This window comes from Lathyrus oleraceus, chromosome 5 (assembly GCF_024323335.1).
Source record: "Lathyrus oleraceus cultivar Zhongwan6 chromosome 5, CAAS_Psat_ZW6_1.0, whole genome shotgun sequence".
Taxonomy (NCBI): domain Eukaryota; kingdom Viridiplantae; phylum Streptophyta; class Magnoliopsida; order Fabales; family Fabaceae; genus Lathyrus; species Lathyrus oleraceus.
In genome coordinates, this window is record NC_066583.1 from 577,793,454 (window position 1) to 577,808,860 (window position 15,407).

The following is a 15,407-nucleotide window of genomic DNA, read 5'->3' on the forward strand; positions in this document are numbered from 1 at the left end:
GACAAAGAGACATTTAAAGAGTACGCGCAAAGATGGACGAAGTTGGCTGCCCAGATCACTCATCCTTTGGAGGAGAAAGAAATGACAAAATATTCTTGAAAACCCTGAGTTCATTTTATTATGAACGCATGATCGCTAGTGCCCCCAGTGATTTGACCGAAATGGTAAATATGGGGATGAGATTTGAGGAAGGAGTCAGTGAAGGACGGTTTTCCAGAAATGAGGCGTCAACAAGTAAGACATATGGTAGAAACTTTGGTAAGAAGAAGGATAGTGAGACTAACGCAGTAATCAGTGGGAGGAAGAGGAGGCCTCAGGTCCGAAGAAATCCACCACCCCATCAACATCATCATCATCAAGTGACATCAGTAATTCCGGTATTTTCTAATCAACAAGCAACACCAATACAACAACAACAACATCATCAACGTCAACAAAAACAACCGCAACAAAAAACGAACACCTACAATAACAACAATACCAACAATAATCATCATCAGCAGAACTTTGAGAGGAAGAAGGTCTCTTTTGACCCGATTCATATGTCGTATGCAGAGTTGTATGCCTCGCTAGTTCTCAAGAACTTAATTCAACCGAGAAACCCACCGTAGATCCCAGAACCACTTCCCTGGTGGTATAAACCTGAGCTCCATTGTGCTTTTCATCAAGGAGCACCCGGACACGATACTGAAAACTGTTATCCATTGAAGTATGAGGTTCAAAAGCTTATGAAGAATGGTATGGTGTCCTTTGAGGACCGCGCACCAAATGTGAAAGCAAACTCTTTGCCCGCTCATGGGAACTCTTCAGTGAATATGGTGGACGGATGTCTTGGAGAATTCAAGGTTTTTGACGTCCGGTTTATCCGAAGATCTTTGGTGCAGATGCATAAGGATATCTGTTTGGTGAGTGACTGTGAACATGACCATGATGGTTGTGTTCTTTGTAGTGTGAACCCAAGAGGGTGTGATGTAGTGAAAAGGGACATCTAACGTCTGATGGATGAAGGCATGATCCAAATTGTTCAATCTCATCATGTAGATGACGACGTCAATGTCATAGTGCCTGTTTTCAAGCAACAAGAGCGGTTGGTAATTCAATACGATAGCAGCAACAATAATAATGTCAGTCAAAGATCAGTATTTCTATTGGTAATACGGTTAGCGGGCCCAGTCTCGTATTCATCTGATAAGGTTGTACCGTACCAGTACAATACTACAATGATAAAGATTGGTCAAGAGGTCCCGTTACCTACGACTAGTTCAGTAGTGAGCATTTCCGATGTAACAAAGGTGACCCACAATGGTCGAGTGTTTGGGCCGGGTTCCCAGAAAACAAAGAGGAAACGATTATTGGTAAGAAGGCGGAGGCGCCTAATGTAGATCCAGTTGGTTGTTCAAAAGATAAGTCTGGTGAATCCAGCAACTTGAAATCCAATGATGATGATGAGGTACTCCGATTAATAAAGAGGAGCGAGTTTAATGTGGTAGAGCAGTTACTCCAAACCCCCTAAAAAATCTCAGTGTTGTCTCTACTGATGAATTTCGAAGCCCACAAAGAGTTCTTGAACAAGCATACGTAGAGCATGATGTTACTGTGGAGCAGTTTGATCACATCGTGGCTAACATCACTTCATGCAATAATTTGAGCTTCTGCGATGAAGAACTCCCTGAGGAGGGAAGAAACCATAACCTGGCTTTGCATATTTCAATGAACTGTAAGGAATATGCTTTGTCAAATGTGCTTGTTGACACCAGTTCGTCACTGAATGTGCTTCTGAAGTCAACTTTGTCAAAGCTATATTACCAAGGAGCGCCTATGAGGTATAGCGGTGTAATCGTCAAAGCCTTTGATGGTTTGCGTAAGACAGTAATTGGTGAAGTGGACCTTCCAGTCAAGATAGGTCTGAGTGATTTTCATATTACTTTTCAAGTAATGGATATCCATCCAGCCTACAGGTGTTTATTGGGAAGGCAATGGATTCATGAGGCAGGGGTTGTTACCTCCACTCTGCATCAGAAATTGAAATTTGTCAAGAATGGCAAGCTTGTGATTGTTGGAGGAGAGAAGGCGTTGTTGGTTAGCCATCTGTCATCTTTCTCGTATGTTGAAGCTAAGGATGAGGTTGGAACTCCGTTCTAAGCCTTGTCTATTGCTGCTGAGAAGAGAGTTGGGGCACCTATGTCCTTGTTGAAAGATGCCAAGAAGATTGTGGAAGAAGGTACTGTTGACCAGTGGGGGCGCGTGGTAGAGGTCTCCGACAACAAAGGCAGAACCGGCTTGGGGTTTCAGAAAGGCTCATCAATTGCAAGATCTGAAGATTTGCAACTTAGCTTCTGTAGTGGAGGGTTCATTCATGACAGTGAACAACACTTAGCTGCCGTGCTAGAGGATAGCGAAGAGGAAGACTGCACCAACTTTGTAACGCATGGAAAGACATGCAACAATTGGACTGCCAATGATATTCTTGTTATTTTACATCGATCTAAGTAATTGCTTTTATATTTTAAAATCCTTCTCCTATGCCTAAGGGAGAAGTGAACATTGTTTGGGCATTTTAAATTGATCATCAATAAAATTAATTCTATTCATCCACATCTTTGATGTTTATTTTTACATTTTGCTTTATTCTGAAAATGGTAATCACAAAAAACATAAATAAACAATTGTCCATCTGCATAATATTTGGTCACAAATTCACTTCTCTAAAATCAAACTATCAAATCATTATGTAGGTTGGTTCCTAACCCCATTGAATACAATGATCCTTCTCCTTCTCCAAATTTTAAATTCCTTGTGTTTGAGGCCGAGGAGAAAAGTGATGTAGAAGTGAGTGATGAATTGGCTTGTCTTCTTGAGCAAGATGAAAAGATTATTCAGCCGTTTGAAGATCAGATTGAGCTAGTCAACTTGGGTTCCAAAGATGATGTGAAGGAAGTCAAGATTGGGTCTCGACTGTGTCCAGATGCTAAGAAGGGGTTGATTGATCTTCTTCGAGAATATTCAGATGTGTTTGCTTGGTCCTATCAAGACATGCCTGAGTTAGATTCTGAGATTGTGGAGCATAGATTGTTGTTGAAGCCAGAATGCCCGCCAGTCAAGCAGAAGTTGAGAAGAACACATCCTGATATGACTGTGAAGATCAAAGAGGAAGTGCAAAAGCAGATTGATGCTAGTTTCCTTGTGACTGTTGAGTATCCGCAATGGGTGGCCAATATTGTGCCTGTGCCGAAGAAAGATGGAAAAGTTCGCATGTGTGTTGATTATAGAGATTTGAAAAAATCCAGTCCAAAAGATGATTTCCCTCTGCCACACATTGATATGTTGGTAGACAATACTGCTAAATTCAAAGTCTTTTCATTTATGGATGGATTTTCCGGATATAATCAGATCAAAATGGCACCCAAAGATATGGAGAAGACCACACTCATTACACCCTGGGGAACATTCTGTTACAGAGTGATGCCTTACGGTTTAAAGAATGCTGGTGCAACTTACCAAAGAGCAATAACTACTCTTTTTCATTATATGATACATAAAGAGATTGAAGTATATGTCGATGACATCATTTCTAAATCAATTGATGAAGAGGAACATGTTGAGCATTTGTTGAAGCTATTCCAGCGTTTGAGGAAGTATAAACTCCGCTTGAATCCCAATAAGTGTACTTTTGGTGTTCGTTCTGGTAAGTTGTTGGGCTTCATTGTCAGGTGGAGTTTTACTTCCTCAAACGCTGGAAAAGCTTCAACAAGTGTTCTACATGTTCAACTTCCGTTTTCGACTTTGCAATCATATCATCAACATACACCTCAATCTCCTTGTGCATCATATCATGAAACAAGGTAGTCATAGCGCGTTGATACGTGGCTCCGGCGTTCTTCAAACTGAAGGGCATCACTCGATAACAGAATGTTCCCCAAGGTGTGATGAATGTTGTCTTCTCCATATCCTCGGGTGCCATTTTAATCTGGTTATAATCGGAAAATCTGTCCATGAATGAGAAGACATTGAATTTAGCTGTATTATCTACCAACATATCAATGTGTGGTAGAGGAAAATCATCTTTCGGACTAGCTTTATTCAAGTCACGGTAATCCACACACATTCAGACTTTTCCATCTTTCTTAGGCACATGCACAATATTGGCCACCCATTGAGGATATGTAGAAGTCACTAGAAACCCTGCATCAATTTGCTTCTGAACTTCTTCTTTAATCTTCACTGCCATATCTGGATGAGTTCTTCTGAGCTTCTGCTTCACAGGCACACACTCAAGCTTCAAAGGCAAGAAATGTTGCACAATATCAGTATCTAGACCAGGCACGTCTTCATATGACCAAGCAAAGACGTCGACATATTCTCGTAGCAACTCAATCAACCCCTTCTTAACAGACTCTTCCAGGAGTGCCCCAATCTTCACTTCACGAACACAGTCTTCAGACCCCAAGTTGACTGTTTCCAGATTCTCAAGATGCGGCTGAATGATCTTCTACTCGTGCTCAAGCAGACGGGTAATCTTATCAGGAATCTTTTCAACATCATCTTCTTCGGCCTCAAATACAGGAAACTCAAAGTTGGGAGATGGTGTTGGATCATTATGTTCAATGGGTTTGATCAACCTGCATAATGATTTTAAGTATAAAGGAGATTTCAGAATTCAAGCAAGGCAAATTATTATGCAGATGCAAAGATTGATTTTATTCTCTTTTTTAGGGTTTTATGGTGATCACCAATTTCATTCAAAAAGAAAAAAAGGAAAAATAATTTGAAAAACAAACATTTAACATGTGATTATTGAATGAATATCATTGTATTAATCAAAATATGCCAACAATGTCATCACTTCTCCTTTTGGCATGGGAGAAAGGTTTTCAAACAAAATGAACATATTACGCTGACTTATGGATAATTGTTGGAACATCAACAACGACCCAATTATTGCATATTCCTCCAGGGATGACAAAGTTGCCAAGATCGTCCTCTTCATCATCTTCCACTATGGCGGCAGCCTCTTGATCTTCGACAGTGTGGATGAAACCGCCACTCTGGAACAACCCACGCTCATTGGAAACACCGGAAGAGTACCCTATGCCAGCTCGGGATTTATTATCTTCCAATTTGATAATTTTCCCCAAACTAGTAGTTGCACCATGCTCAATGGCCAACTTTGCATCGTTGTAGGAGACAAAAGAAGAAAGTCCTTTCCTTGAAGGCTCAGCAATAGATAAGGCTTGGAACGGAGTCCCAACCTCATCCTCAGCATCTATGTAGGAAAAGGAAGACAAATGACTGACCAAGAGAGCCTTCTCTCCCCCTATCACCACCAACTTCTTATTCTTAACGAATTTCAACTTCTGGTGTAGGGTGGATGTCACGGCGCCTACCTCATGAATCCATGGTCTTCCAAGCAAATAACTGTAAGACGGATGGATATCCTTGACCTAGAAAGTGATATGGAAATCACTAGGTCCAATCTTAATCGGGAGTTCTACTTCGCCGATCACAGTTTTGCGCAATCCATCAAACGCCTTAACAACCACTCCACTCTGCCTCATGGGAGGCCCCTGGTAAGAAAGTTTAGCCAGAGTGGATTTTGGAAACACATTAAGTGAAGATCCTGTGTCCACCAACACATTGGACAAGGCGCCATCCTTGTAGTTCATGGAAATGTGTAGGGCCAAATTGTGGTCCTTTCCATCCTCGGGAAGATCAACATCACAGAAGCTCAAATTATTGCAGGCAGTTATGTTTGCAACAATGCTATCAAACTGTTCAATAGTGACATCGTGGTCCACGTATGCCTCGTCCAACACCCTTTGTAAAGCTTCGCGGTGTGGCTCAGAATTCATCAGCAAAGATAAGACATATATCTTTGATGGAGTTTGTAGCAGCTGATCAACAACATTATATTCACTCCTCTTGATGAGCCTTAGCATCTCATCACAATCCTCTCCCAAAGCGCCAGACTGGCTAACCGGGACAGGAGCTTTAACAGTTCTATCAACAACAGGGCCAACACCCTTCACAACAGTAGTAGGATTGGAAAAAGAAATCCCCACGGGACTGGCAGGATTAACAACAGCGGTTCTTCTCAGGACATCATTATGGGGTTTCGGCGGCGCCGAGAAAACACAACCACTACGGGTCACACCACTAACATCTGAGATACTCACAACAGAAGTGGAGGGCAACAACACCTCCTTACCATCTTCTAACATAACTCCGTTGTACCTGTAGGGAACAACCTTGTCAAATACGTACGGGATAGGGTCCGCTGGCTTGATTACAAGAGCTGGAGAAACCATCTTCTTGCTGCCGTCCTATTTGACAACAACAGGCTCTGGAATTCTAAAAACAGGGGAAATAACATCAACTTCGTCCTCATCACGATTCTGAAGTATCTCGATCATTCCCTGATCCAGCATCTCTTGGATGTCCTTTCTAACTTGTCGGCATCCTCTTTCGTTGATAGTGCACACCTGGCACCTATCATGGTCATGCTCATAGTGACTGTATCCACACAACAGTTTATGCATCTCGACCAAAGATTGCCTGATATCATTGACATACAGGACATTATATTTGCCAGGGCATCCTTGGACCATATTCACAACAGCTTTCCCATGCTCGGGCAATGGGTTCTTCTTCACATTAGGACCTATGTCCTCGAAAAATAATATACCGCTTCTAACAAGGTCTTGCACCTTGGTCTTCAACAGGTAGCAATTTTCCACATCATGTCCAGGAGCACCGAAATGATATACACAATGTAATTCAGGCTTATACCACCACTGAGGGTTGGTTGGTATAGCATGTGGGTCTCGTGGAGTAATCAATTTTCTATCGATTAGAGAAGGATAGAGTTCAGCATATGTCATTGGAATCGGATCAAAAGTGACCCTCTTCCTCTCGTAGCTGGTGCTGGTGTTATTGTTGTTTCGAGGCTGGTAGGCCTGTTGTTGTGGACGATGTTGTTGTTGATATTGTTGTTGTTATTGATGTTGAACTTCTCTAAAGGCAGGTGCTATATGAGCCACCTGGTGTTAGCTAACGATAGGACACACGTTCTTCCTCTTCACAGATGGCCTTCTCTTGATATGGGAGGACACAACATGTGCCTCTCCCTCCTTCTTCTTGGCAATGCTCCCATATCTCTTTGCTGAAGAGCCTTCATCCATGGACAAATTTCCTTCTCGGACCCCCTCTTCCAACCTCATTCCCATATTCACCATTTCAGTGAAGTCCGAGGGAGCACTGGCAATCATCCTTTCATAGTAGAAAGAACTCAAAGTCTTCAGAAAGATCTTTGTCATCTCTTTCTCCTCTAGGGGTGGCACTATCTGAGCTGCCAATTCGCGCCATCTCTGGGCGTACTCTTTGAAGGTCTCTTTCTCTTTCTGGGACATTGCCCTCAAATGGTCCCTATCAGGAGCCATATCCACATTATATTTGTATTTCTTGACGAAGGCCTCGCCAAGATCGTTGAAGGATCGGATGTTCGAACTCTCCAAACCCATGTACCACCGGAGAGCGGCACCAGACAGACTGTCCTGGAAGTAGTGGATAAGAAGTTGATCATTATCTGTTCGAGTTGACATCTTGCGAGCATACATCATAAGATGGCTGAATGGGCATGTATTTCCCTTATATTTCTCAAAGTCAGGCACTTTGAACTTGATAGGGATCTTAACGTTGGGCACAAGGCACAACTCAGCAACACTTTTACCAAAGAGGTCCTTACCTCTCAGAGTCTTCAGTTCCTTGTGCAGCTCAAGGAATTGGTCTTTCATTTCGTCCATCTTTTCATAAACATCTGGGCCTTCAGATTGCTCAGAATGATAGATGGTGTCTTCAACTCTTGGTAAGGTGTGCACAACGGGAGGTGGCATAGAAAGGACCGGGCTAGATGTCGGCAGGGAGGCGAGAGTTAGAGCAAAACCCTCAGGCACAAAGTTGGCAGGCATTCCCCACGGGAACCCGAATGGCATATAAGGAGCGAAATAGGCCGTTGCTGCAGGCACAGTAGATGTAGCAACCTCAGAGATGACAGGCCTCTGGGGAGGAGTTGCAGAAGTAGGTGAAGCTTGATTCTGAGCGGCTAGCACTGACTCCATCATGGCAGTCAGGCTAGCAATCTCGTCTTTCAAATCCCGGTTCTCTTGCTCTAGATGCTCCGTGATCTTTGGAAGATCGGCTCTTGTGTTATACCGGTGCGTCAGCTTGTCTTCAAAATAAATGAAGAGCAAAGAGTTAGACCACTGATCAAGGGCTCAGAACAAAACCTGCTTATGCATATGATGCATGCAATGTTTGTGCATATGATTTGTTTTTAATCAGAGGAACTTAATAGAGATGTATTTGCAAATATTTGAAAATATTAATCTTTTGAGACACATATGGAATACTTATAGCAATAATATTTGGAAAATTACACCAATGAAGTAGTACGGTTTTGGTAACCAAATATAATACAAGAGAGAAGGAAAATGAACATCCTATGGAGCCCTAGAAACAATCGTCCAAAGCTCTCGAGATCGAAAGATAAGCTGCACGAAGCGTCTTCACCTCTCTCTCATAAGCTGCTTCCATGTCAGCCTTCTCCTTGGTGAGTCGATCATACTTCCTCTTCCAAAACCTGGATGATTGAGGAAGAAGAGAAGTAACCACATCATCAGGCTCATAAATAACCCGATGCTCCAGAAACTCTATCACTGCATCTTTATCTCTGAGCTACTGAAGTAGTTATTCTCGCTCACGAACCCAAGCACGTGACCGGTCTTCATCTCTCAACTCCTCTACTCCTTGGTTAGGGAGGGTTGAAGGCCCAACCATAACCATAGGTGTAGGTCTCAGATACTCATAAGGCATGTGGTACTCAAAAGCTCTCTTCCTCACCCAAGCGGTGTAGGGTTCCAAAGCAATGCAATTCTTCGGACCAAGCTCCTTCCTTCCCTTCCTATGAATCTTGCGCCAGGCGCGGACCATCCTATCATTCAAGTTATGGGGATCTTTACCCTCTTGAAAGAACACACCTTCTAACAAAATGTTATTAGGTTTATCTTTTAAGGGGAACCCAAGCTGACGGCGAGCCAAAATAGGATTGTAGTTAATTCCACCACATGTACCAAGATGAGGCACATTGGAGAATTCACCACAAGAGTCAATAATCTGGACACCATCATACACACGGTTATACCAAAAGATATCATCATTAGTGAGAGACATAAGTCTCGTAGACCACCGTAGACATCCCTTGTTCTCCTTGAAGGCGAGCGTATGAGGCAAGTGCGAAATAAACCACTTGTACAACAGAGCTAGACAGCACACAATGGAACCACCACCTTTTGCATTCCTCATATGCAAAGAGAAATAAGTATCACCCAACAGAGTCGAAACGGGATTAAGAGTAGAGAAAATCCTAATAGTGTTCACATCCACAAAATTGTCGATGTTGGGAAACAACACTAGTCCATAGATGAGAAGTACAAATATGGCTTTAAAGGCGTCCTCACTCATGGCCTTCCCAAAAAAAGTAGCTTGGGCAATGAGAACATCAGACGAGAGACCTTGAATTCCACCTTTGGTAGTCATATGAGCACGAATCTCAGATACATCTATATGAAGCAGGTCAACAATCTCTTGAGAAGAAGCAACCCTCTCCAAGCCACTGAACGGTAACTGATCCAAGATAGGTATACCCACAAGATAGGCATACTCCTCTAGTGTAGGCAAAAGCTGGAAATCCGGAAAAGTGAAGCACCGATACAGAGGATCGTAGAACTGCACGAACACACTCATCAGACCTTCATCCACCTGAGTAGAAAGAATAGACAAGAGCTTCCCATGGCACACTTTTAACTCCAAAGGCTCTAATACATAAGATGTCAAACTCCTTAACTCTTTTAAGTCGGGTTGTCTGAAACTGTACTTCTTCGTATTCCTTCTTTGCTTATCCATGTTTGAAAATTTGCAAATAGACCTCTTAAGTTCCTTGAAATTTTTCATTGTTGATGATATGGATGGAAATGAATGCATGAATGCATGGATGCAACAATCACACTCAAGGATCAAGCAAGTCACGCCACACAAAGGTCACAGGATGGCTCAAGTCATCCTCAATATCAATCATCCATTTTGGTGGATTATGGTTTACACCTTATCAACACCCAAGTTCCATTGATATTGAGGATATACGAGAACGGATAAACCGCGAATCAAGGGTTTGTTGTAAGTCACGAGCATGGAATCTTGGTTAAGAACCACCCAAAGGGAGTGTACTATGGTTAAACCTGACAATCATGTTCTAACAAGGTCCCCATAGTCATCATCTCATCTTTCGGATATTATCGGATAAAACGACAACTCCTATTCCCAAAATATTCTCAAGAGAGACTCTTACGAGTGTAGTATCGCGTAACAATCATGTCAAATCTTACACTTGAACGACCTTCGCACTACGTCCTAAAATAGGCCAAGATGGGCTAGGTATCTAAGGTCCTTGGCTTCTAAGGCTTATATTGGAAAGATTAATGCCTAACCACGACTACTCGTGTGACATTATTGATCCCAATATTACCTCCACCAAGTGAATGGGCTTGCAAGTCAACTTGCTAAGGAATAACTCCACACAAGTCAACAAGACTATACCATTCTCCTATCATAAGTGCACTCGAGTTCGGGTATAGAACTTGTAAGACCCTAATTTTGACCCTAAGATCCCTCATGGCATCATAACTTTGCACATTGCATTTGCCTCAAGGATCATAGCATCTTGGCTCCTTACCCTAGGGTGGGACTTGTGTGAGTTGATTTGAGACCACCAAGCATGCTTGAATTGTATATTATTGCTTTTCTTATTTTGTTTACTAACCAAAAGCACAAAAATATGTCACTAACTTTGTTTGTTTTGAAGCTTGAGCAATCATGTGATCCAAGGCTCCTATGCTCAATGAAATGGCCAGATGAAAGTCAAAGCAAGCATGACCATGGTTCATAAAGCTCTCAATATTCATATATGCCTCCCAAGAATCTCAATTTGTCAATTTGATCAAGATAAACTAAAGGGCTTGAGGATTGTTTCCCAAGGAAACCCTAATTCAACTATGCATTGACTGTGCCTTGCTCATGAAGAAACCTCAACCAATGATCAAATACAATCAAGGTAAGTTCTTTCATTCATCATTTTATGCATATGTGAGCCCATGCGATTTTCCTCAATCATCAATTCATCAAAGATTTGAAGTTTGGACTTGAGAAGTTGATCAGTCAATTCATCTAACTATTTTGAAATCCACTGAGACCTAAATTTTGATGTATTTGTCAAATGAAGATAACCCCAAGAGAAAAAGTGTTATTAAGAACCATATGAACAACTTTCATGTTCATCAAAAATTGATTTGAATCTTAGAAGGTCATTATCCATTTCAAAACATTATAGGTCATTTTGATTGAAACCCTAATTTTGGGTCAACTTCCCAAGGACCTAACTCCTTCATATTTTATGATTTTGAGGTCGGATAAAATTCATTGGAAATCTTAAGATTTCTAATTCATTTGAAATGTTGAACAAAATTTCATAATACTAAAATAAGTACATGTGATAATACAAAACATTATAGGTCACTTTGGACCAAAGGCATTGAAATATGAAAAAGTCCAACTTCAAGTACCCATAACTTTCTCATCAAAAATCAAAATGATGAAAACTTTAAGTCCAAATTGATTGTCTTGAAAATATCTACAACTTTTATGTTGATGTTTTTGTCATTTTAGTCTTTCATCATTGAAACAGAAGGGCTTGAAGTTCGTCCATTTTGGCAAAATTCACATACACATGTTTTGCACCTTGAACTTCATGGTCTGTTTTCAATATTTTCCCAACTCTAAATGGATTTTTGTTCAACATAACAATTGTTCCTAATGTCAAGACCTTTCCAACCATTACCCACATGACCATGTTTCAATTTGGCAAAGTGCATTTTTGAAGAGATGAAGATTTATGTTCATTTATGGAAACTATGTGAAATATTTGTGCACAAGCCAATTCCATCAAAGTTGAACGTCCAAACCTAATCCATTACACTTAAGCTTGCGTTTGCAATGGAATTAGGGCCTCGCATGCACCTGTACAGGCCCATGCATGGAGGCCCTCATTCCACATGCACACGGTTTTGGCAAGGCTTGCATCATCTCATGCTATAAATACAGATGCTTGGCTTCATTCATTTCCAACCTTAAGGCGCCTAATACTCTGCAGAATTGAAATCCCACACTTCACCCAAAGGAATTTTGAGTTTTCACTTTCAATTTTTCAGTTCAATTTTCAAATTCCTTGGTGGATTATTGAGCTTCAATTCCTAAGCCTAGCTACCTTGCCATCTCAAGATCACACTGCAATAGAGAATTGGAAGAGATCGTGCCTTGTAGAGCTGCACTTCAAAGGTTGTTGTTCAAACTTTTTCCATTCGAAACTCCCTAGATCTTTCTCATTTCTCGTGTTTGTTGGTTCCTCTGAAGTCCTCTCATAAGAGGCAATTGATCTGTGCATTTAATTTCATGAATTGACCAAACTCAGATTGAACTCCATAATTTTCTATATCAGATTTCGCCTTTTATGAGAGTATAGAGTAGAAACCAATGTGTAGTGGGGTATTCGTTACCATTAGAGATATTGACTAAATCCAAGGTAAATCATACAAGTCGAGTCGCCACCGCACTTCTATTTATCCAAAGGAACGGTTAGAAAGCGAACAAAAACCTAAAAGTTTTATCGAATCAAAAAATAGTAAAAATGTCAGAGATTTGGGTAAGGGGGTTGGTTATGCAATGGGAAGGTATTAGGCACCCAAAGCATCCTAGGTACTCCTAGGGAGCCCTTTTCACATTTGTTGCAAAGGTTGTTGTTTTTTTTTGAAAATTTATTTGTGCAAACATGATTGAAGGGATGAGAAAAGCGTGTATGTTTATCTAATGTACTACTTACTAAAAGAAGGGTTAAAAGAAAATGACTCGCACGGACGTCGCATCCACTGCATACGTATCTCATCTGAATCGGAGAATCAGAGTCTTCGTAGCTCGGCTACCTATGGGTTAAAGAGGAGTGTGCTCGCTAAGACATCACGTCTTATGCCTACGTATCTCATCTGGGATGACAATCAGAGCAAAACGTAGTTTGACCACCTATGGGGTAAGGGTTGTGTTTTCGGGTGAACGACGTTACTACGCCATCTACCGGATGCTCGACCTTTGGAGACTTACTCGCCTGTAGTAGAAGGAGATAATGTGTTCTTAGGAGAAAAAAAGTCAATGAGTTTGGGGTGTTTAGGGATGCTCATGCAAAAGGGCAGTCCTAGATGAAGGAACTGCGCTACCTTAAATGACATGCCACGAGAGGCTATACGAAACCTAAGAAATCGGTAACATGCGGGAAAAGTAAAGGGATCGAGAGATCTACCGTACGGATAAAGATCCGAAGTAACAACAATTAAAGAGATAAGAAACCCAGAGATCTCTCAAGCTAGCACCATCAAAGAAAGTGAGTCAGTACAGGTAATCGGAATAAACCTCCAGGTGGTATCCCACAAATAAAGTGGAACACCAGGCAAGCCATCTCTGCAAGAGTCATATGAGCCCTCATAAAACAAAACTCAACAAACAGGTTAGAGAAACAAGATAGGGTAATCAAGAGTTGCCCCCAAATCAAAATGAAACCACATGAATCATGCCATTAAAATTCACAAAAAGCTCACAAAAAGCTCACAAAAAGCAACCAATGGTAGGAGGCCTAAATCTCTTGTCAAACACATGCATCAAAAGGGTATCAAATTCATCCATAATACCTCATACATTCAGAGCATTCAAATTAAAAGCATAAAGTAATGGGAATAAGGCAAACCTGACTGGAGAGATCGAATGAAATTGAATTGCCCGGTTGGGTTTGCAAAGCAATGTGAGGGTTTATATGAGAGGGAATTGGTTCTTTGCCGATGAGTTCCCTTCAGTCTCTGGAGGTTGCTCTGAACTCTGTTAGCTCTTCTCTCACTATCTTTTTCCCTGCCAGGATAATAGGAATAGAATGCCTTTTGTTTCACTGAAACTCTGAATTTATAACCTGATTCTTGTGGACCTGTGGGCTCAAATGAGAGAGGCCCAAGTCCAAAAAATTTCTGTTATATTTTTTTTATTTATTTATTTTATTTTATTTTTTATTTTTTTATTTTTTTATTTTTATTTTTAATTTTTTTTAAACACGTGGGCTTCGCCTAGCGAGCATGACAGTTCAAGAAATTCCTCTGAGCGTAGGTGATTCTGGTGGCTTTTCTTGGGACTCGCTAGGCGACCCATTCTGGTCGCCTAGCGAGCATGACAACTCATGAACAAACTTTTGCTCCTTCAAGATTAACGTTCTGATTGACGAATAGACCCCATTTGAACCTGTTGGAAGTATCTCAAGCCATTCCCTTGTGTTGACTGATCATCTAAATAGAACCCACAAAGTGTCTTGGGTGATACTCAAGCTTCAAATAAAAGATGTTAGTGACACATTTTTGTGCTTTTGGTTAGTAAACAAAATTAAGAGAAACAATGATGTATAGTTCAAGCATGCTTGGTGATCTCAAATCAATCACAAGGAGTCCCACTCAAAGGCAAAGGGAACCAAGATGCTAAAGATCCTTGAGGCAATGCAAATGCAATGTTATGATGCCATGAGGGATCTTAGGGTCAAAATTGGGGTCTTACACAATGGCACAGGGGTGATGTACATCACCCTAGCTTTCCAATGATATGAGGATCGTGCGTTTTGGTGAGGTTTTCAAAACCTGCAACTCTGGCCGGAGCTGGCTTGCTCGCCGGAGAAGACGATGGTATACACCACCGTCCACCACGACAAATTGTATCTGGACCATTGAATTTTGTTTCCAGATTGAATCATGGCCTTTGGATGTTATGACTTTTATTAATGCTTTATGTTTCTCATTTGACGAAGGCCATTGGTGCGCGCGCGTCTCTCCACCATCTGATCATCCACCTCATTTAATGAATCAGATCCAACGCGCCAGGCTTTTTCTTAATTTCTGAATTTCATTTTATTTTCTTTTATTTCATTTTATTTCAAAAATTCATATCTTCATTTTAAATCCAAAAAATATGGGACCAATTGCATTATTTCCCTTTTTAATACTAGTTTCTGATAATGATTTTTAATATTTTTTATGAGTTCATTTAATATTTTTTATGATTTTTCTCTTTTCTGGTTATTTTTAATTCATTTAAAATAGTTTCCACTATTCAAAAAATGCAAAAATATTTTCTTAACATCTTTGAATGATGATGAATCTATGAAAAGTATTCTCATCAATTTCTTAATTAGTTTGAGATTTATTTGAGATTTTAGTTCAATTATGTTA